General features: G+C 36.1%; 1 pseudogene; it reads left to right on the forward strand.

Moving 5' to 3' along the window:
- The first annotated feature begins 737 nt into the window (after positions 1-737).
- Positions 738-22,359, forward strand: part of LOC125171650 (uncharacterized) — a 172,955-nt pseudogene continuing 151,333 nt past the window's right edge.

Genomic DNA, 22,359 nt, shown 5'->3' on the forward strand with positions numbered 1-22,359 from the left:
TAATAGGTTCCAGGGGCCTGGAGGATGAGGAACAGAGAGTGACTGCCTAATGTGTGACTCGGAATCACTTAATGTGTGACTCGGAATCACTCATTCCGGGTGATGAAAAATTCTGAAACTAGGTAGTGGGATAGTTGCTGCACAACATAGGGAATGCACATAAACTACTGAATTATACACTTTAAAATAGTTTAAAAAATGGTGGATTTCATGTTACATACATTTTTCCACAATGAATTCAGTTATAGTGCGGTTGAAGAACTCCATAATTGTACTGAAAACCATTGAACTGTGCACTTTAAATGCATGGAGTTTATAATGTGTCAATTATATCTCAATAACACTTTAAAATAATAGGAGAGGCCGTGACTGCCAGTTGACTTGTGAGTTGGACCCTGGCAATCAGAGGCTCCTCACTTGTCCTTGGAATGTGGCCTCTACTTGCTTTTCCCACTCCCCGAGGCTGCTCCAAGGACACAGCCTGGAGATGGTGATGCGGTGCTAAGACCATCTGGACTGAATACATAACTGAACCCAGTTGAGGCCTCTATATGAATTTTTACGGTTTAGTGGGCAAGTGTAGAGATCTTCTTGTCTTGCAGTTGCACAAGACAAGTCCTGTAAGTAAGTTCCAGTGCTTTTTAAGCCTGCCATCTACCAATGTAGAGTGATCTGCCTCTTTCTTCAGTCTCTCCTTGCCCTCCATGTATGGGGACTGGTTTCAGATTGCACCCGCAATGCCCCCAAGGAGCTTGCGAACCAATGAAGCCTGTCATGTAATATGCATTTTACTCCAACCAACTTCCAAATTTCTCCTCTTGGATAATCTGATTCCTTTTGAGCTGTCATTGTCATATGGAGCCATTCTCTTCAAATTAAGTAACATTTAGCCATTTGTATCTTCTTTTAGTTCCTAAAGCACACCATTGTTTCCTTAACTCAGGCCCTTTGTATTTGCCATTCACTCTGCATGGAATACCGTCCTCTTATTCTCCCCCATTGCTGAATTCTCATCCTTTAAGCTTTACTTTAAATCTTATTTCCATAGACAGACTTCCCCGTGCCCTATACAAGTAGCCCTCAGGTTCTGCCTTCTGTACTCACAGTCATTCAGTGTTTTCTATCCTGACTCCTAGTTCATCGCTTTTATACTTCATTCCCAATTTGTAACAACTGATTTATTTGTTTACACGTTTAACATCCGTTGCTACCCCCACTAGAGTGTAAGCCCATTGCTACCCCCGACAGTGTCTGGCACATAATCAGTGCTTGGAAAACTTGTATTGAACAAATATTAAATTATTAATGCATGTCTCTCAGTGGTCTACATTGGAAGTTCACATTTCTATAGATCCTCTGAATAAAGGCACTGGAGACCCTTATGTGGAGAATTCTTATTCTGCCTGATCCATATGCAACTGCAGCAATTTTTTTGAATAGATGAATGAGTGAATACATTAACATTGAAATGTAAGCTGAGTCTCTTAGATTCTTAAATGTAAAGGATTTCTTATCTAAAGAGTAATATACTTTTATGGGGCGCCTGGGTGGCGCAGTCGGTTAAGCATCCGACTTCAGCTCAGGTCACGATCTCGTGGTCCGTGAGTTCGAGCCCCGCATCGGGCTCTGGGCTGATGGCTCAGAGCCTGGAGCCTGTTTCCGATTCTGTGTCTCCCTCTCTCTCTGCCCCTCGCCCATTCATGCTCTGTCTCTCTCTGTCCCAAAAATAAATAAACGTTGAAAAAAAATTTAAGAGTAATATACTTTTAGTTTAGTTGCCTTAATATTTGAAAATTTTATTCTATATACATATTCACTATGTATTATATATAATCATACATATAATCAGTCTATTTTCAATCTGAATCAAGTTCCACATGGCCAAGCTTTGGAATTACTTAAATTATGGAGACAAAGTAAATTTCAATTTTGCTATTTTGACAATTAGACTAATTTACAGTTAGACTAGTGATAATTTGTCTAATTGTAAAAATGGATAAATGTAAAGATAAATGTACCATAATCACTATCAGCCACTTTCTAGGTGTGTGGCAGATGCCTTAGTCTTTCTGTGACTCACTGTTTTCATCTCTTCAAAGCAAAGACTGGGTGAAACTGAATGTTACAGCCTCTTTGAGTTCCACTATGAAGACTTTTTCATACAGAAATTCCTTATCCAGATCTGCTGACTGGTTGTCATTCACTCTATTTCATTCTGCCACTTCCATAAAAATAAATTTCAGCATGAGCCACCAGACCAGATTTCAATTCTATTGGGAGTTACACTTTTGTTTGTACAATTCTTTATTTATTACTAGTTAAAATTATTTTTAAAAAGTCATATACCAAGTCAGAATTATATCTTAATATAGATGGTTGTCTAGCAGCCTCTGCCATTTCATTTTGCAAGGAGATACAGTTCAAATTGAGCCTGGGAATTTATACACACCGGTAATTAGTTGAGCCTTGTAAATTGCAGACTTTCTCTCCTTGTAACGCATCTCAGAGATTTTGTGTCAAGACATGAAACAATATAATATGTCAAGATTTGGGAAAGTATATGCCAAACTGTGATGGCTTAGTTGAAAACACAGCTGGTTTGGGGGGGGGAAGCAGGAAAATTGTAGGATGCGAGGAACACATTTAGTGCATTTGGAATGCCTCTAAAGAGATGCATACAGTCCGCAGATTCTCTTTACTGTGGGAGTGTAAGGAAAGTTTAAGATGAAGCAGTCTAGGCATATTTGGTGGTATTGTACCCTTTTACTTTGAGAACTAATTAATGACAGAAAAAAAAGAGAAAGAAAAAAGAGAACTTAGAAGTGACAAATCAGATGTGAGTAAATTATCCCGAATAGAACCATTGACCATTGACCCGAATAGAAACCATTGACCAAAAGTATTCGCATAGGTGCTACACCTCAGATAAGCATTGCCTTTTTTCCCTTTCTAAGCCTTAGTATTCTAGCCATCCTGCCTTTTGAGAATACTTTTGGCCTCAGTTGGGAGAGTTACTGTTTTTCTCCAAACAGAGCATTACTTGTGTAAAGCCTGTGAAGCCAAGTGGAACTTGGTTGTCTGTTTCATGCTTGTGAGACATTCACCTATGTCTCCACTGCAAGCTCTCTGTGGGCAGAGATAGGCTTACAGTTCTTCTGTGTGCCTGTGACACAGTGGTGGTAGCCAAGTGCAAAGACGAGGACTTACTGCTTCTAGTCTGGTTAACTCAATCCCACAAGTATTTACTCTGTTCCCAACACAGGCCGATACGAAAATTAGGCATAGCCACAGATGCTTCTGTCTCAAAAGGGTACCTCAGTGCTCTTCCACATGGAAAACACTTGCCCATTTTTAAATCTTGTCATATAAAGTGGAAACATTAGGTTTTGAAGATAGATGAAGCAGTGCTGGAATTCATCTGTGAGAGACAGCCGGGTCCTGTTATAACTTCCTGGAGAGGAGGCATAATAGGGTGATCTGGGGTGGGGCAGGGGCAGGGGCAGGGCTTTAACGAAATGAAAACCTATCTGAGCCTAGGGAGAACTGAAAAATCAGTGGCATACTTTAGTGTCGTCCTTAATGAGGACATAGATTTTATTACAACGCCCTAAAAGCCATAGTAACAAAAACTGTATTCTTAGTCCATTAATGATGAAAGCTAAGCAAAGTTGAGAAATCTTTATCCTGGGTAAGCAGAAAGTAAAAATATTGATCATTATTATATATTGGATCCTGTGTAAAGCACATCATATAAACATTGTCATTTTGCTCCTGTAACACAGTTAAGAGTTATAAGCTTTATTCCCTCGTTTTACCTAAGGTGGAGCTTGGTAAAGACATGAAGTGGCTGTTTGAATTTCATGGAACTAAAAAGAAGCTGAGCCCTCAGCAAAGGATGTTCTGTGGGACCTTCTCTCCAGCTCCCTTTGCTATCACGTACAGTAGTTTGGAATGGAGTGGTGTGTGTTAATACTCCTGCAACAAATTGTTAAATATAGCTTAGAAAAATGTATATTATTTCACATTTAGCGAGTGTGCTTATTGAAATGTTAACAGTCGCTGCATAAAAATGGCGAATGCCATTATGTTTTCCTCCAACAGAAAAACAATGAAGAAATACTATACAATTTAATTTTACATTTGAAGTAAAGGCTAATCACAGTAGCCCATAAAGTTATTCTCTGGAAACTTGTTCTGTAAAACAAATGTTACTGATTTTAATTAGAGTACATGTATGCACAATTTCACATTTAATGCTGAAACGGGAAATTAAAGAATTCAATCTCATTGGCCTTAAGTCAATTCAGAATGAAAAAATAACTTCTCACTTCAGAGCTGAAGCAATAAACACAGCTTTAGAGTTCTGTCTTTGAATATCAGGCTAGTCATTTTTTTAAAAAAATCATTTAGAAGTTTCCATTTTTAACCAGGTACCTCTTCTCTATACTCCTTCCCCCCTGCCATCATGTTTCCTGCCAGGAAGCAATGCCAATGTGAAAATTAAAAAAAAAAAAAGTTTTCAAAGGGTCGAACACAAAGGCAATAAGAGGAAAGAAACTCTCTAGAGATTTTCCTTGTCAAGATGTTTTTGAGTAATTTTAATTTCTCAACAGCTCCATTGCCTCACTTGTAATGCATAGTGCATTTACCTAGAATTCTTTTCCTCTCTAGTAACCACTGTAGAGCACACTCCTGCTTCGCTTTCATCAGCAATGGATCGGGTTACCTAGGAGAACTGCTTGTACCCAAATGACCTAAAATAAAATGTAGCGGAAATAATAATTAAAAGTTAGTGAAGGATTCCAATGACCAGGTTTTCATTTTGGTATATGTTGGATAAACGGATCCATTAAAGAACAGAAAGAAGCCATAGCACCTCTTTGCGGAGAAACATTTGATTACTCTGCACGGCCTGCAAGGAAAAGGACTCTATTTAGAGCCCTCCGTTACTCATACTGAACCCACTTCTCTGTGGGGTTTGTACACCCACAGTTGACAAGCGAGGACTAGAGACTGGGCAAGAGTGGGTCAGGAGTGTTAATGGTGGAGCACAGGTTCAAGGGTTTTTTTGTTATTGTTGTGTTGTCTGTTGGTTTGCTTGTTTTTCAAACTAGAGGCTGAACACAGGACAAAGAAAGTTGTGAAGCAACCTTTCTCAGAAGGCTGTGGGGTGGAAACCCAGGAGGAGAGGGTGAACAAATGAAAGTACTCATGAGCTTGAAAATGAAGCTGAGGTCGGAAACCGATTGCTAAGTAGTCAGTTGGTCTATCAAATGTTAGGATTTAGAACAGGAATTAAACTTGTTTTGCATTTCGTAATTCTGTTTTCTCTCTCTCATTCATGAAAGATACTGTCCACTGATGATACAGTTATGCTTCACGGAGGTCAGAGACTGCAACACACCTCTATGCTGTGAACACCAATGGCGTAGACTTGCCAAGAAAATGGAAACTGAGCTAGTAGAGCTAGAAAGGGGGAGGCGGATAAAACAAAGCACTTAAAAGTGGAGGCTGGCAGCCTGAGTACTGAAAACTCATACGTGTTCTTTTGTTCTGAGGGGCAAGATTGCTTATGGTTAAGAAACCAGACTCCGGGGGCGCCTGGGTGGCTTGGTCGGTTAAGCATCTGACTTCGGCTCAGGTCATGACCTCACAGTCCGTGAGTTCAGGCCCTGCGTCGGGCTCTGTGCTGACAGCTCAGAGCCTGGAGCCTGTTTCAGATTCTGTGTCTCCCTCTCTCTCTGCCCCTCCCCTGTTCATGCTCTGTCTCTCTCTGTCTCAAAAATAAATAAACGTTAAAGAAACCAGACTCCAGAGCCAGACTGAGTTTGCATCCCACCGCTGCCACCAACCACCTGTGTGACTTTGCCGTAATTACACCTCTGTGCCTAAAATGAGATGATAATACAAGTTGTATTATTGTAGTCCATGGTGTGGATGTGGAATAAACTTACAGCAATGGAAAGACACTATCAATGGCAGAGGTCTGAGTTGCTTCAGATCTGAAGAAGAAGAGGAAGCTTTAGCCCTAGCCAGAAATTAAGTCTTAAAGTAAAAAAAGGGTCAAATTGTTTCCAGCTTCATTAACCTCCCCTTCTTTTTCAAACCTCTCCTCTCATAGATAGTTTTTTATAGAATCACTCACATGCCTTTAAGTATTTTCTCAGATGGTGTGATGGTTAGTGTTATGTGTCCACGTGGTTGGGCTGTTAATACCCAGGTATTTAATCAAACACCATTGCAGGTCTGTTTGTGAAGGTGTGTTTAGATGTGGCTAATATCTACACTCAGTTGACTGAAGATGAAAAACTTAGGCTTGGTTTCCAGATGGTTCTATATGACATCGAGGGCTGTGAGAAATGATCTCACTGGATGGTCAGATACTTGAACACAATTAGAAAATTCTGACAAGGAAGCCTGGTGGGGGAAGAGGATTATGTGGTTATACATGTTTCTGAACGAGCAGAAAACGTAAAGATACTTGTTCCAACAATCTATATGTCTATCTCTCCACTGATTCTGTGCACTCTTGATTACTTTAGCTTTTTCTTCATAAGTCTTGAAATAAGTTGGACTAATTTCTCCTGCTTTATTCTTTTTACAAATTGTTTTAGTTGTTTTAGTTCCTTTGCCTTTCCATATAAATCTTAGAATAATTATGCTTATAACTATAAAAATCTTCCTGAGATCTTGGGGTGCTCACTTGGTTGAGCACCCAACTCTTGATTTCAGCTCAGGTCACAATCTCATGGTTCATGGGATCAAGCCCCACGTGGGGCTCTAGGCTGACAGAGTGGAGCCTCCTTGGGATTCTCTCTCTCCTCTCTTTCTGCCCTCCGTGTGCCCCCCCCCCACTCATGCACATGCATTCTCTCTCTCTCTCTCTCTCTCTAAAAATAAATAAATAAACTTAAAAAAAAATCTTACTAAGGTTTTGATAGGAATTGTGCTAAACCTGTATGTCAGTTTGGGGGGAATAAAAATTTTTTTGTATATTTTCTTCATTTCTTAAGATCTTCATCTATTTTTTTAATTGTCCAAATATAGATCATATACACATTTTGTTAGACTTATGTCTAAGCATTTTATTACATTTTATTATTTTTTAAAGATTTTTTTTCAAATTTCAGTTGTTCATTACTGGTATATAGGGAAGCAATTGACTTTTTAAAATAAGTTTTTATTTAAATTCCAGTTAGTTAACATACAGTGCAATGTTAGTTTCAGATGTACAATTTAGTGATTTAACACTTCTATACAACACCTTGTGCTCATCTTCTCTGTATTAACCTTGTATTGTATGATCTGACTATAATCACTCTTGGTTTAAAGAGTTTTGTTTTGTTTTTTGATTCATTGGGATTTTCGACATAGGCAAACGTTATCTGTGAGTAACGACAACTTTATATTTTCTTTCCTAATGCAAATAACTTATAATTCCTTTTCTAGTTTTATTGAATTATCTCGGATTTCCAGTGGTGAATAGGGGTGCTGAGAGACACCACTCTTCCCCAAATCTCAGGGGAAAGCATTCAGTTTTTACCCATTAAAAATTATGTTGCCTGTAGGATTTCTGTAGATGTTCATTATCAAGTTGAGAAAGTTGCCCCTTTACTTGTAGTTTTGTGAGTATTTTTTTTATCATGAATGGAAGTTCATTTTTTTCAGATGTATTTCCTTCCTCAATTGATATGATCACTTTTTTTCTTTAGCCTTAATTGATTAATTAATTGATTAATTGATTTTCAAATGTTGAACCAGGCTTGCATGCTTTGAATTATTCTTAGGCTGTCAATTTGCTAATATTTTGTTGAGGATGTTTGCAGTTCTGTTCATGACAGATATTGACCTATAATTTTATAACCTTGTAATGTTCTTGTATGGTTCTGGCAATAAGGTAATGCTGGCCACATGAATGAGTTAGAAAGTACTCCCCTTGCTTCTGTGTACTGGTATATTGCAGAACATTGATGCCACTTCTGTCCTAAGTATTTTGCATAATATGCCAGTGGAATCATCTGTCTTGGTGATTTTGTTTTGAAATGTTATTAGTTATTGATTAAAAAATATAGGACTATTTAGATTATCTATTTCTCCTTGTGTGGGCCTTGTAGTTAACTATATAATTAGATTAGTATCTACCATGTTCATACCTGTTTATTGCATCAGTTCTTTGTTTCTCCTTCTCCTTACACTCCCATCCTTTTATGCTTTGTCTGGTTATAATTGATCATTTTATATGGCTACACTTTATTTCCTTTCCTAGCATATCAACTATATATTTTTAAAACTTGTTTTACTGGTTGCCCTAGAGTTTCCAACAACGTTTTTAACTCATCTAAATCCACCTTCAAATAACACCATGCTGCTTCACTTGTGGTGTGGGTACTTCATAGCACATTGTCCCAAATCCTCCTTCCTTATGACCTTTGCTGTCATTCTTTCTACTTATTCACATGCTGTAATCACCCAGCAATACATCAATACTGTTACTACTTTATACAGTTATCTTTTAAGTCCATTAAGAATAAGAAAACTAAAATATTTTATTTGGCCTTTATTTTTTCTTTGACACTTTTCTTTCTTTTTAAAAAAAAATTAACAATTATTCATCTTTGAGAGACAGAGAGAGACAGTGTGAGTGGGGGAGGAGCAGAGAGAAAGGGAGACATAGAATCTGAAGCAGGCTCCAGGCTCTGAGCTGTGTCAGCACAGAGCCTGATGTGGGACTCGAACTCACTGACTGTGAGATCATGACCTGAGCTGAAGTAGGACGCTTAACCCACTGAGTCACCCAGGCACCCTCTTTTTTTTTTTTTAAATGCAGATCTCAGTTCCTGTTCTATATCTTTTTTTTTTCTGCCTAAAGCATTACTTTTTAACATTTCTTGCAAGGAAGTTCTGGTGTTGATTAATCCTTCCAGTGTGTGGGTGTGTGTATGTGGGATGCACACACATGCACTCACATCAGATAATGACTATGTTTCCTTCACTTTTGAAGGATAATTTTGCTAAATATAGAAGTCCAGGTTTTTGTTTTGTTTTGTTTTGTTTTGTTTTGTATTTATGCTGTTTCTTGTTTTCTGAGAATACTAGTCCTGTGGTTAGTGCCTGTAATTAATTTTGGAAAGCTCTTGGCCATTCATTATTCCTTCAAGTATTGCCACTGCTTGATTCTTTCTTCTTCCCTCCTCATATTTCAATTATGTGTATATTGCACCTTTTGAAATTCTCTCACAGTTCTTGGGAAGTTTCTGTCTATTGAACTATCTTTAAGATATCTCATACTTGTTTCCAGTGGAGCCAATATACTGGTGAGCCCTCAAAGCCATTCTTCAGTTATGTTTCACATTTTTCCCTAACATTTTGATTCTTTATAATTTCTAAATGTATGCTTATATTTTTGAAGTTGTCTACTTTTTGTTTCCTTTATAGTTCTCAATGGGTTAGTCATAGTTATTTAAAATTTTCTGTCTCATAATTTAAAAATCAGAATCATATCTGAGTGTAGTTCTGATGTTGACTTTATCTTTCATTCCATAGTATTTTTTCCCCTTTTTTAAATTATTATTATTTGGCATGCTTTGTAATTTTTTGTTGTAAGTCAGACATCTTGTATGGAGCAATAGGAACTGAGATAAACAGGCTTTAGGGTGAGGCTACATTAATCTGGGTAAATATTGGGCTGCGTTTAATATTTTACGTAGTTATAGGTGCCAGAAGTTTCAAATTCTTCTGATATCTTGGTTTTTATGTCTGCCATTGACTTTGGGATTTCTAAGAATGCCTCCTCAGATAGTCTGTGTCTTGCAGCTCTTTTGGCTATAAAGTAGTGTTATACTGGAGTCATGTTGGTTTGGAGGTAATGTGTATGCATGCACGCGCATGTCAGGCTGAGTGTTCTCTACTCTTAATGAACTCTTAGTTTTTCAGGTCTGTATCAGGACTGTGACCTCCACCAGTAGTATAGCTTCCTCCACTCCCTTAATTAGAAAGGAAAGCTAGAGGGACTGGCAGGGTTGGGTACAGGGAGGTGGGGGTGGTTCTTTCTCACCTAGGAGAAGACTCTGATAAAGGCTTTGTTATGGAGAATGCTCTGGGCATTTTAAAAGTTCTGGCTCTCCCTCAGCCAGAGCCAAGAAGGTATCTTTCTACCATCTGCATCATAAAAACCTGGTGGGATCCATGGATGAGGACCAAGGAAGTATAGGGGCCCATAAGATAGCACCTCTGGAGTTTCTCACTCCCACTAGACCACTCTCAACCTCCAGCAGTCATTCAAAATTACAAGGTTTTTTACAAGTTTTTCTCTCTAGCAGCTCCTGTTCCAGTTAAGCAGATCTTGGGTATGACTGGATTCACCTATCTCTCTCTAGATTTCAGAGTGGAAGTTTGCTCTGCAAATTCAGTTCTCTGATTGATCCAGGAAAGCTCCTTATGCTTCAAATTTGTCTGCTGTTTTCTGAGAAAAATGGTAGTAACAACTTCTAAAGTCTTTACCTATCAGAGCTAAGATTGAAAGACTCCTCATTTTCTATCAGTAATTCAACAGTACGTTTTCTATCATAAAGTATAAACATTTAAAACTGATAAGAGCAGAAGGATTGCCACCCATCTACTTGAAGGGATGAAAGGAAGAAGATCCTACAAAGTTTTATAGTGAAGCTTTTTAATAAGAGCCATGATTTTCCATGGAGGGCGAAGCCCAAGTGATACAACCCAGTAAGAAAGTTAGGTAAATAAAAACTCTCATTCGCTGTAGTTTCCCATTAGCTACTTTTTATTGTCAGACAGCAAACTGGAGAAAGACAAAGAATGGTCTAGGAAATGGAAGGTATCCAGCGTGTTATCATTATTACCAACCCCATTTGGTAATAGTGGCAGTAATCATCTATAGCAAGGTGATGATGACGGGAACAGTCTTCAGGAGGAAAACCCTGGCCATGGCGGGGAATTCTCAGAAGAGGGGAATCTCTGTATGCTGAAGACTACCTTGTTCGTGTCCAGGAAATGTTCAGAGTTTTGAAGAAGTGAAGAGATGATAACTAGATTGGAGAAGAAAGACAAATCTGGGAGATAGATTCCAACACCAAACCCTTGCGAGCAGGAACATGGTTGAGTTCTTCCATTTGCAGGGGATTTGTGCTTGTAGTTGTTCCTCTCCTTACAGTGCCTTCATATAGTATCTCCTGTGCTACCTTTTCCCCATGCTTTGTGGTTTCTTTGAGATACTATTTTTTTTTTGCTCTAAGAATTATTTCTAATAGAAATTACTCTCTTATTTTTCTGAATTTCCAAAGCATACTTTGATTCTCTCATGTACATTCCAATACATTCCACTAGATATTATTGGATTTTATGTGTGGTTTTCTTCATTCATGAATATATTAAGAAATCAATAATTGAAGTCAAGGCATGGAAAAGTGAAACCACATAAAACATTAATATCAATTGATAAAAATTTGGCATAGTTTGTGGTAGAAGACGAAAATCACAAAAATTAATAATGGCCTATTAACAAAAGGCCATGATAGACATACAAAGCCAAAGAGTTTAGATTTTTTTTCTGCAATCTTAAGTGTCTCTAAAATAAAAAGTAACTGCATGTGCTAATTTGACCTAATGGATTCTGTAGCAACAGAGACTATATGTTGTTTGTCTTCATTCTTACGTTTCTCAAAATATTCTGTATACTGATATATTACTGTTAGATTGATAAAGATGCGAAACATTTTCCATGTGAAAACAAAACTGAAACCCTGAAGACTAAATGGGTTGTCCATGCTAACATAGCTAGATGGTGGTAGAAATCATGCTCTCATTCCTGTGTTACAATACGATGTGGTTTCCCCATGCTCTTCCTGTCTCTGTTCTCTATCCATGTTTGGGCCCATGGTATCATCAACTAGTATAATTTCACAGTACAATGCTTAACACCTGCTTTCTGCTAGATGATGCACGTTAGCATATTTTCCCTGCCATATGAGTCACAAGTGATTAAGATGATGATAATCTTCATAAATGAAGGGAACAAAGCATTAGTTCTCCCTATTTACATTCAATGATAAGTCCTGGAACATTCCATCTAGTACACATTCATGAAAGAGGGAACTGTAAATTACCCCCCCCAATAACAAAATATAGTAAAAGAGTGAAATGTTACTTGGTAATCTGGAATAGATGAAGGATAAATTTAGAGTTAGGAGAGTAGTATAAGACCTGTACTTAGAAATTTTGTGTTTGGAACCTTAGTAATATGGCTCTCTCAGGTATAATTTTAATACTTTAGAGGTTTCCAAACTTCCTCCGTTCAAGGTAACTTTAGTATCTCAGTAATTTTTCATAGAATCCCTAGGCCAAAAGAAATACTAAGAGCACTTAGGCCAAACAACTTAATAAGTATTTATGCCCTAAGAAATTAGCAGACTTTTGAAAAAAATAATACAAATAAAATAGAAGACATTAACCACATATAATAAATACTATTAGCTAACTAAAGGCATATATGTGCCTGTTTATCACTGCACAACCTCTCAAGCCTCAGAATCAGATTAGCTAAAGTCACCCCCATTTCCTGTTCCTGGTTAATTTCTCATGCAGTACTTGCTTATTATCACAGTCACCAACAAAACTTGGCTTTGAAAACTATGACATAATTGAAATGTATGCAATACTATCTAATATAAACCCTTCATTATTTAAAATTAGTAGTTTAGTGGGTGCTGTCAAATGTCTAGTATCACTATGCTTTCCATGCAAATTTAACATTTTAGCATCCTTTAGCATCCCTCTGAGTTCACCATGTTATCCTAGGGAAACTTGTCACGTATCTTGGAAACTCTAAACTTGGATTATTGTAGAATTTATCATTTATTGCAGAATTTCCTATAGAAACAAAACCAATTTGGGTTTTTGTTTGTTTGTTTTTCATTTTTTTTCTTATCTAGAGGTTAGGATTATATTCTAAAGTAATAAAGCCATGAATATGGAATCTATGCATAACTTTTCCATATAGAAAAACACCCTAATTGTCAGGTGATATAAAGTTTGCTAGGCAAGAACTTGGGGAAAATGTGTTCTATTTTATGTCCTGTTAATAACTTAACTGTAAATATTTGGAGAAATATTGGGGAAAATTGTTGGTGCTTCTATAGCTCAATTTTTGTCTTCCATTGCTAAGACAGAGAAAGTTAGTTCTGCTTACCACCAGAAAGTGTCATTTCTTAATGTTTTTGTTTTGGGTTTTTTTTTTTGTTTCTTTTTTGTTTTTGTTTTTGTTTTTATGCTAGAGAGAGAGTACAAGCAGGAGAGAGGGGCAGGGGGAGAGAGAGAGACAGAGGAGAGGGAGAGGGGGAGGGGGAGGGCGAGGGGGGAGGGAGAGGGAGAGGGAGAGGGAGAGAGGGAGAATCTCAAGCAGGCTCCATGCTGAGTATGGAGCCCAACATAGGACTCAGTCCCATTACCCTACGATCATGACCTGAACTGAAATCAAGAGTCAGATGTGATTCTATATGCTGTGTATTATAGAAGATAAATTAATGTATATCAAATAAATATCTTGCTCCTACTCCTCCCTTGATCAATTTCTCAATAGACTTTTAGAACTTATTTTATTCACTTAAAATTTTAAAATTTTAATTAAATAAATTTGATGCCTAAATACATGTTTATTCTAAAATTTAATAGAAAAATAGAAACGAGGATATATATAGACATAAGAAAAAGATTTATTGGGGGATTTAAATATTGATACATATTTTTGAAACTCCCTCCAGAAAGGGAACACCAATGTATTCTTTCTCCAAAGGTAAATGAAAGTATGTATTTTTCTACCTCATTACTGTCACTAAGGTTTATATGTTACAAAGAACATTATCCTTTCCCTATGTGAATTTGTGTTTCACTGCATTACTAATGAGAGTAAACTTACAATATGTTTATTAGCCTTTTATGCTTTTTCTTGAATTAATGCAAATGTTCTGCCATTACAGTGAGAACCAGGGAGTGACAGCTGGAGTACTGTTAGAAACACATGGAGCAAATGGTTATTACTTTAAACTCTAAGATTTAGTTTCTTCAGGGGCACCTGGGTGGCTCAGTCTGTTAAGTGTCTGACCTCAACTCAGGTCATGATCTCCTGGTTTGTGGGTGAGAGCCCCACATCAGGCTCTGCACTGAGAGCGCAGAGCCTGCTTGGGATTCTCTCTCCCTCCCTCCCTCTCTCTGTCCCTCCCACACTCCTGCTCTCTCTTGATCTCAAAATAAATAAATTGAAGAAAAAAAAAAAGATTTCATTTCTTCAGCAGAAACAATTGATTCAATCACCCAAATCACTTCAAAGCATTTCCTTTTTTTAAGTTTTATTTATTTATTTTGGGAGAGAGAGAGAGAGAGAGAGAGAGAAAACACAGAGAGAAAGCACATGTGTGTGCATGTGCATGCATGGGCAGGGGAGGGGCAGAGAGAGAAGGAGAGAGAATCCCAAGCAGGCTCTATGCTGTCAGTGCAGAGCCATCTGTGGGGCTCTAACCCACAAACCAGGAGATCATGACCTGAACTGAAACCAAGAGTCAGATGCTTAACAGACTGAGTCACCCAGGTGCCCCAAATATTTACTGGCTTTTGTGTACCTCTGCTGCTGCTCAGCATCTGTGTTATATTTGTCCATTCTCTGTTCACTCTTGCCATCCTTCTAGATGATCATCTGAGATCTTACCCACTCTTGTCGGATCTCCAGCAACTACACCTTAGCTGAAGATCTTGCATCCTGTTCAGCTGAAGAAATTGTAGCAGTTAAAAGGGACCTTCCACAGAATGCATTATTTCAACCCACGTAATCGTATTTGTGGTGATCTAAAACTTTCTGGTTCACAACACATAGATGGTCCACACTTCCACCCAAAGGCAACACCTTCGGTTGTGCAGTGGATCCTACTCCCACTAGGTTCCTGAAGTGTATCACTCCATCAAGTTTTGCCTTTCTTTCATTTTTAGGCATGTGTGTGATCTTTGTATTCAAAACTGCTGCTTTTGTCCAATCTTAAAGCAACAAAAGTAACCAAATATCCATATCATGTTTCTCCTCTTTATATACAAAACATCTTTTTTCCCCCTTTACAACAAAACTCCTTGGAATACTCATCTAAACTCGTTGATTCTAATTCTTCTCTTCATATTGTTCTTTGAGCCCATTCTACTCAGACCTATTGCTCCTGTCATTGTACTCAAATTGCTTCTTCAAGATCAACAGTGAATTCTTATTTACTAAATACACCAGTCACCTTTTATTCTTCATCTTGCTTAATCTATCTGTAGCACTTTCCTCTCCACCCTAGAACACATTTTTAACTTGTATTCCAGACTCTCCTGGATTTCCTTGTGTATTCTGACCACTCATATTCAGTTTTCTCATTTCCTGGGCTCAGTTAACCAGCGCTGTCTTGTCCTTGGATTTCTTGTGATTTTTTTTTTTTTTTTGCTGTTTGTTTATTTCATTTTGTTTTCTTTTTTTTATATATACACACTTACCAAATATCATTCAATCACATTTTGTTAAGTGCAGTTTCTACTGTAAAGATGTTAATATGTGTATCTCTAAAGTGGATTTCATCCTGACCCAAAGACTTATAAAATCCACTTTCTACTTGACATCAGTACCTGGTCTTCTACCAGGCAACTCAAAAGAAACATGCCCCAAGCTGAGCTTTCAGACTCTAACATGTCACTGCTACATCCTTTCTTCTTATAGTCTTTGCCATCTCAGTTTAAAGAAACTCCATTCCTTATTTCACAATTCTGTGGAATTGGATCTGTTACCTCCTTTCTTTTTAGAAGCCAAAATATGCCTGATACAACATAAGTTCTCAATATGAGAGATTGAATGAATGAATGGATCTTTCGAAGGATTATAGATCTTATTAAGTATAAATGCCCCTCTCTGTCCTTGTCCTCTTAAATGTATTTAACTGATGTTCCCTCTGCTCTACCAATGATACTAACATACCTGCTTGTGTGTGTGTGTGTGTGTGTGTGTGTGTGTGTGTGTGTTTACATGAATCTCTTATACACTTTTTTCCTTCTTTACTACCAATATTTATGAGTCATTTTTAGGTATAACTCTTTTAAATAGGAAACAAGATCACATTTGTAAAGCCCCATCTGAGACTAAGCACTTCAATCATTAATTTTTAGATATTTATTTCATTGTGATTACTGAGATGTTGAAGGTATTTCCTAACAATATATTTTATGTTTTCTACTTTCTCTGCTTTAAAAAAAATGGTATTCTTATATTTTGATTAACTCATGCAGTTTTCTTAGTTCCATTTTTTTCTTTAGTGTTTTAAAAGTTTAACATCTCAATACTTTGAAGTGTTTGCACTTGAAATTTAACATCTGTATTTAACATTTGCTATTTCTATGTAATGCTTTATGTTAATCATTTTCTTTGTATTTTTATCATATAAATCAAGAATCCTAGCATTTATTTTATTTTTTTCTTCCTCCTACCTCTTGCCATCTCTTACACCAGTAGGCTGAAAACCTATTCTACATTGAGATCATCAATAAATTAAATTTACTTTAAAGTTGTCATTTTTTAAAATGACTCTTATTTAAGCCTAAGTATAAATTACACTGTTTTTATTGTTCTTCACTATTTCTTGTAAAATATTTTATTTAGAGTCATTGTTCCTTTTTTTCAAAACATCCTCTAGTAAATTGTCCAGATTGGTGATGGGTAAGAAATGTTTTGTATTTGGGCATGCTTTATTTATTTATTTTTTTTAGCTCCCATAGTTCAATGTTAGTTTGATTTAATACAAAGTTATAGTTAAATCTTTTTACTTCAGAAATATAAAGACATTCCTTCAGAATCTTATATCAAAAGTTATTAATGAGGATGCAGTTGGCTCTCTGTTGGTTATCAATTTAATAGTGGTTTCTAATCCCATACCATCCCATGGAACTTCCAGTGAAAAAACTTTTAAATTCTAAAATTTCATTCGTATACGAAAGGCATGGATTATTTTAAATGTACTTTTCTTATCTCGGCTTGGCAATGAAAATGTAAGGACTTATGTTTCCTCTTCCATTCTAGAGATTATTTTTTCCTTTGAGAGAGAGAGAGAGAGAGAGAGAGAGAGAGAGAACGAACATCAGAGCGGAGTAGAGAGGAAGAAGGAGAGAGTATATCTGCAGCAGCTTCCATGCTCAGTGCAGATCTCGATGCTGGACTTGATCCCATGACCCTGGGATCATGATCTGAGTAGAAATCAAGAGTCTGACACACAACCACCTGCGCCACCCAGGCATCCCTAATTCAAGAGAATTTTTTAAAGTATTTCTTGTATATCTTCCTACCTACTCTCCCTATTGTCTGCTGTCCCATTTGTATATAATAGGTACTGCTGGATGATGGAAATGTATCCTCTGTGTGTGTTAAATTTAATTTTATTCTTTTTCTTTCTTTCTCTTACACGTACACACACACACACACACACACACACACACACACGTGGGATTCCTTGTATAATCTCCCAGCTCATCAACTGACTCTATTTAGCAGGGTCCTTTTTAGCTTATCTTCTGTTGTACCACTCCCCCTTACCCAATTTTGATTTTTATTTTATGACTTTCATATTTTTCACTTCAAAGATGTTCTCTCAGATCCTTTCATATCAATATCTGTATCAATATTTCCATAGTACTTTTTGTCTGACCTCATGTTTTGATCTTAACAACACAAAGTTGATTATATACAATTAATTTTATTCTCTGTTTCATGTATACATATCCTGTTTGTTCAGTCAGCTTATAAATCATTCAGAGACACTTAATATAATTTTGTTCTTTTCGTTTTCACTTTCTTAGTTCTTCTTACTTTAATACAAGATATACATAAGGATTCATTTCTTCAAAAGCAGGAGCCTCCTCCTCTATTTGCTTCCTTGGGTCCTCTATTTGTGCTCCTGAACATAAACCTTCCTTCCCCATCCTAGAATCACATGAATCTCTTATTTTTGTCCTCCCCTCTGAGCTCCTAAACCTCCGGAGGTCTGTCTTGTCTGTTTTGGCCTGAGTTTTCCAGCATCATTCACATAATTTGAAAGAATTGGAAAGATTGATTACAAATAACATTCAGCACAAGAAATAGTGCTCAGTAAACTCAAAGCCTCACTTGTCCAAATAGGATTTAATTTTCACTCACAGTCATACATTGACAGCAACACTATTTTCCAGGAAGAACAGGGTTATAACACAAGTCAGAATCATTATCTTGGGAGAAAATACAGAGCTTATAGTCTCTAAGGAAACATCTCTGTTACTCAGTTATTTTGTTTATATTTTAAAAACTGTCGAGGTAGCATATGACTTATTCATATAAATTGCTCTAACAATAATGAGTATAGCAATTTATATCATTGAAATACCATTGTGAACTAAACAGAACCAGATGATGAGCAATAACTTTTTGTTTTATATATATATATAAATATATAATAAATATATTAATATAATATAATATAATATAATATAATATAATATAATATAATATAATATAATATATATATTATATTTAAGTATTCTCTAACCCAATATGGGGTTTGAACTTACAACCTCAAGATCAAGAGTTGCATGCTCTACTGACAACCAACCAGGAACCCCTAATGAGCAATAATTTTAAATATGGACATTCAAAAGAATGTCATTCAGATAGAATCCATTTTGGTAGGATGTCAAAGAGACTGCCGGACCCACAAAGGATGATAAAAAGAACCTGAATTTACCCGTTTATGTTGCAATTATTAAACATTTGTATGCAAGGAGAAGTTAGAGCTCTGACAGAGATATTTGATTTTGCAAGATTATTGTATGTCTATCAAATGGTCAAGCACAGTCCCAACAGCCAATTTAAATCTAATGGTTGAACTAATCATTCCTAAGTGAAGATTTTAAGTATGAAAAGCTAAAAATAGGTTACAACAAAAAGAAAAATAAATTACAGAGAATAGCCATTATAGAAATGTGTGCAATTTCTCCCTTTAAAAAATAGCACCTTAAAAATTTTTATAAAGTTTTAAAAAACAGTTAAAATGCATTTTCAATTATTGTTATGCAATGACTTTATCTTTGCCAAATTAACTGAAACATTGTTCAAGTATGAGATTCACAATTAATTATAAAATACAAATTCAGTTTTACTCCTTTGAAGTAACCATTTATTTTTAGAAAGAAGCTTATGGATCTGGAATGTAAAACATGGTAGAAGATGTCAAACAGCTTAAGATTTAGTGCTGGTATCAAAGAGACAAAAGTGAAATTACAATAGTGTTCCTGTGTCATTAGCTATAATCAAAGGTGAAGGTGTATAACAATGGATAGCAAGTATAGTGAATTAGAAACTCTTAAGGATGATACTTAGTATTCTCTTGAACTTTTATGTAGGTATTATAAAATGGAAGAAAGCTTACACAAGGAATATATACACATTCTCTTATCTGTAATTCTGAATTTCAATGTCTGAGAAAATTTTTTTTTCATTCTGTTTGTTTTGTTTTTGTTTGTCTGTTTTATAACCTGCTTGGCAGGGAAGCCTGACCTAAACAGAGAAAGGCAATCTAAAATCGTTATGTATGTCACTTTCTAGCATGGTCATTCACATGTTCTGTTGAGGAAAGGTCAAATATACCCTTGCCCCTACTGTCAGTGTTACTTGTATATTATGTATCTTTCTAATTCTGAGAAACTTTGAAATTTGAACCATATCCTATCCCAAGTGTTTTAAGAAGGGAGGGTAGATCTATATTCGAGTAATTAATAAGGAGGCAAGTTATCTAAAGCAAAAGTTGTATCACCTTAAATCAAAAGAATATGCTATTTTGAGATGTTAAAAATGCAACTATACTTATTTATTCTGTTTATATATCCAATTGAAGTATGTCCTTTTAAAGAAGCCAGTTATTCCAACAGTCTTACCATTGATATCATTAGAAATTTTTGTTGTTTTTTGTTTGTTCATTTGTGTGTTTGATGAGTTTATTTTGCGCCTGGGTGTACTGATGTGATTGTCTTTGATAAGGAGTAATTTCTATTCAGGAAGAGAGGATGTAAACTGGGAAATTAGCTAAAATATATTTAGATGACATTTCAATGGAAAATGAAAGTTATCAATTTGGCTAATGGTTTTGGAATTTAAGAGTTAAATAAAGGAAGACATAAGACTGATTTTTACATTTAATGTGTAAAATATTTTTTATCTATGTATCATAACAAAGCTAAAATGTTTCCAAAATGTTTAGTCACTAACTATTGAACTTTATCATGTCAGACACAATCGTTTCATTGCAAGCATTCATACAGATATGTTTAAATATTTATTTTTCTAATTGGAAAGTAAGAACCTATATTTGCTGATGTTGAGTAAGAAGCCAGAATTCATCGGTATATTATTTTTATTATTTTGAAAATGATTATTTGCTAACAGTCCTTCTCCATGGTAATTCCAATGACTCTTCATCCTAAATATTTGAAATTCGGGATTAATACTTTACCTTTTATATAGGCACAATTATATATAATTATATATATTTGTGTGTGTTTAAGATGACCTATGCCAATATCTTTGTTCAGCAATTATTAGATTCTTTTGGTAAACATCTGTCTGTAAACCCTGATGCTTAAATGTAGAAAGAACCACATGATTCTTGTGGAGTGCATTAGCTCTGTATCTCTTGACTACCATTACTTTTAAGATTTAAAATTAAGTTTCACAATCAAATATTCAGTTTCCATTACTTTGAGTACTCATATATCCACTTCTGAATTGTGGGCTTCTGATTACATTATGTCAAATGCTTATGTCCTCATCTTAAAAGTCTAGAACAGTGGTTTTTCAGCAAGGGGCATACAACCCTATTAGGATGCATTTTGAAATCTATCTTGGAGTTTCAGATGTCATAATGACTTGGAAGAACTCTTGACATTTTGTGCAGGGGAAAAAGCAGAGAGAGATTTTGCTTTCTCTAGTTCTTGAAAATTCAAAAATGCTGTTTCTATACTGACTATACCACATTGTTTCCATTCACTTCTTCTGGGACTCCAAATTATAGACTTTCTAATTCTATTCTTTTCATCTCTTTCTGTCTCCTTTCTGTTTTCCACCGCCTTTGCCTTGCTACTTTATTTTAGGCAATTTATTTTTCTTTATCTTTCTGTATTTTATTTTTCTCTTGAGCAGTGTTTAATCTCGTACTTCCTTTTTAAAATAAATTTGTGTAAATTTATAGGCTTACTGTTTAGTAGTTCCATTTACTTTTTTAAAAAAAATGTTTGTTTATTTTTAAGAGAGAGAGAGAGAGAGAGACAGAGCATGCACAAGCAAGGGAAGGGCAGAGAGAGACCAGGAGACCCAGAACCTGAAGCAGGCCCTAGGCTCCAAGCTGTCAGTGCGGAGCCCGACACAGGCTTGAAACCATGAACCGTGAGATCATGACCTGAGCTGAACCTTAAGCTGATGCTTAACCAACTGAGCCACCGAGGTGTCCCTATTTGCTCTTATATTTCTGATTCATATATTAAGATCTCTTTTTAAATTGTCTGCTTTTGTGCCTTTACCCCTTATGTTTTTAAACATTTCATAAATGCTGTTTTACATTCCTTATCCAACAATTATTATACCTTAAGTCTTTGGTAATCTAAGTTTTATTATTGTTATTATTATTATTATTTTATTATTATTATTAATGTTAACACCTAGTCATTGTGGCTTGTTTTTTTTTTTTTTTTGTGTGTGTGTGTGTGTGTGTGTGTGTGTACTCCTGATCTTTAATTGTGCCTTCATTTTTTTTTTTTTGCTGTTGTTTTAGTTTTTGTGTTAGCATTATCTCTTTGTAACTGTTAGAACTGTTGTAGTTCTGATGCCTAAATGGAAAATTTGAAAAGCATTCCTACAGACTGGATTTGCTTTTGCTTCTTTCAAAAAGTAGCAGGTGGCAGGTAGCACTGATCTGGGACCACGTCAGCTCTCTTCCATAGTTTGGATTTTGCTATAGGAGCTTTCTTCTCTCAGTGTTGCTTAAGAATTAGTACTTCCAGTAATATCTATTCTCAGACTAATTTCCCTTAATGTGTAGGTCGTGGCTAATCATTTTTATTGCAGTACAGCCCTTCCAGTGTTTACCTAAATTATTTCAAATGATCAGTCTCACACAAAGAACATCTCGTGCATGATGTGATTGTTCTACACTCTCAGAAACTCAAAGACCATGCAGCCACAATGCTGGTAACAGACATTAGATGTTTAAGTACTCCCTTCCATGGTCTCCAGTTCTGTGATTCCTCTCTGAGTGGCCAAAGGAC

Source organism: Prionailurus viverrinus, chromosome C1 (genome assembly GCF_022837055.1).
Source record: "Prionailurus viverrinus isolate Anna chromosome C1, UM_Priviv_1.0, whole genome shotgun sequence".
Classification (NCBI taxonomy): domain Eukaryota; kingdom Metazoa; phylum Chordata; class Mammalia; order Carnivora; family Felidae; genus Prionailurus; species Prionailurus viverrinus.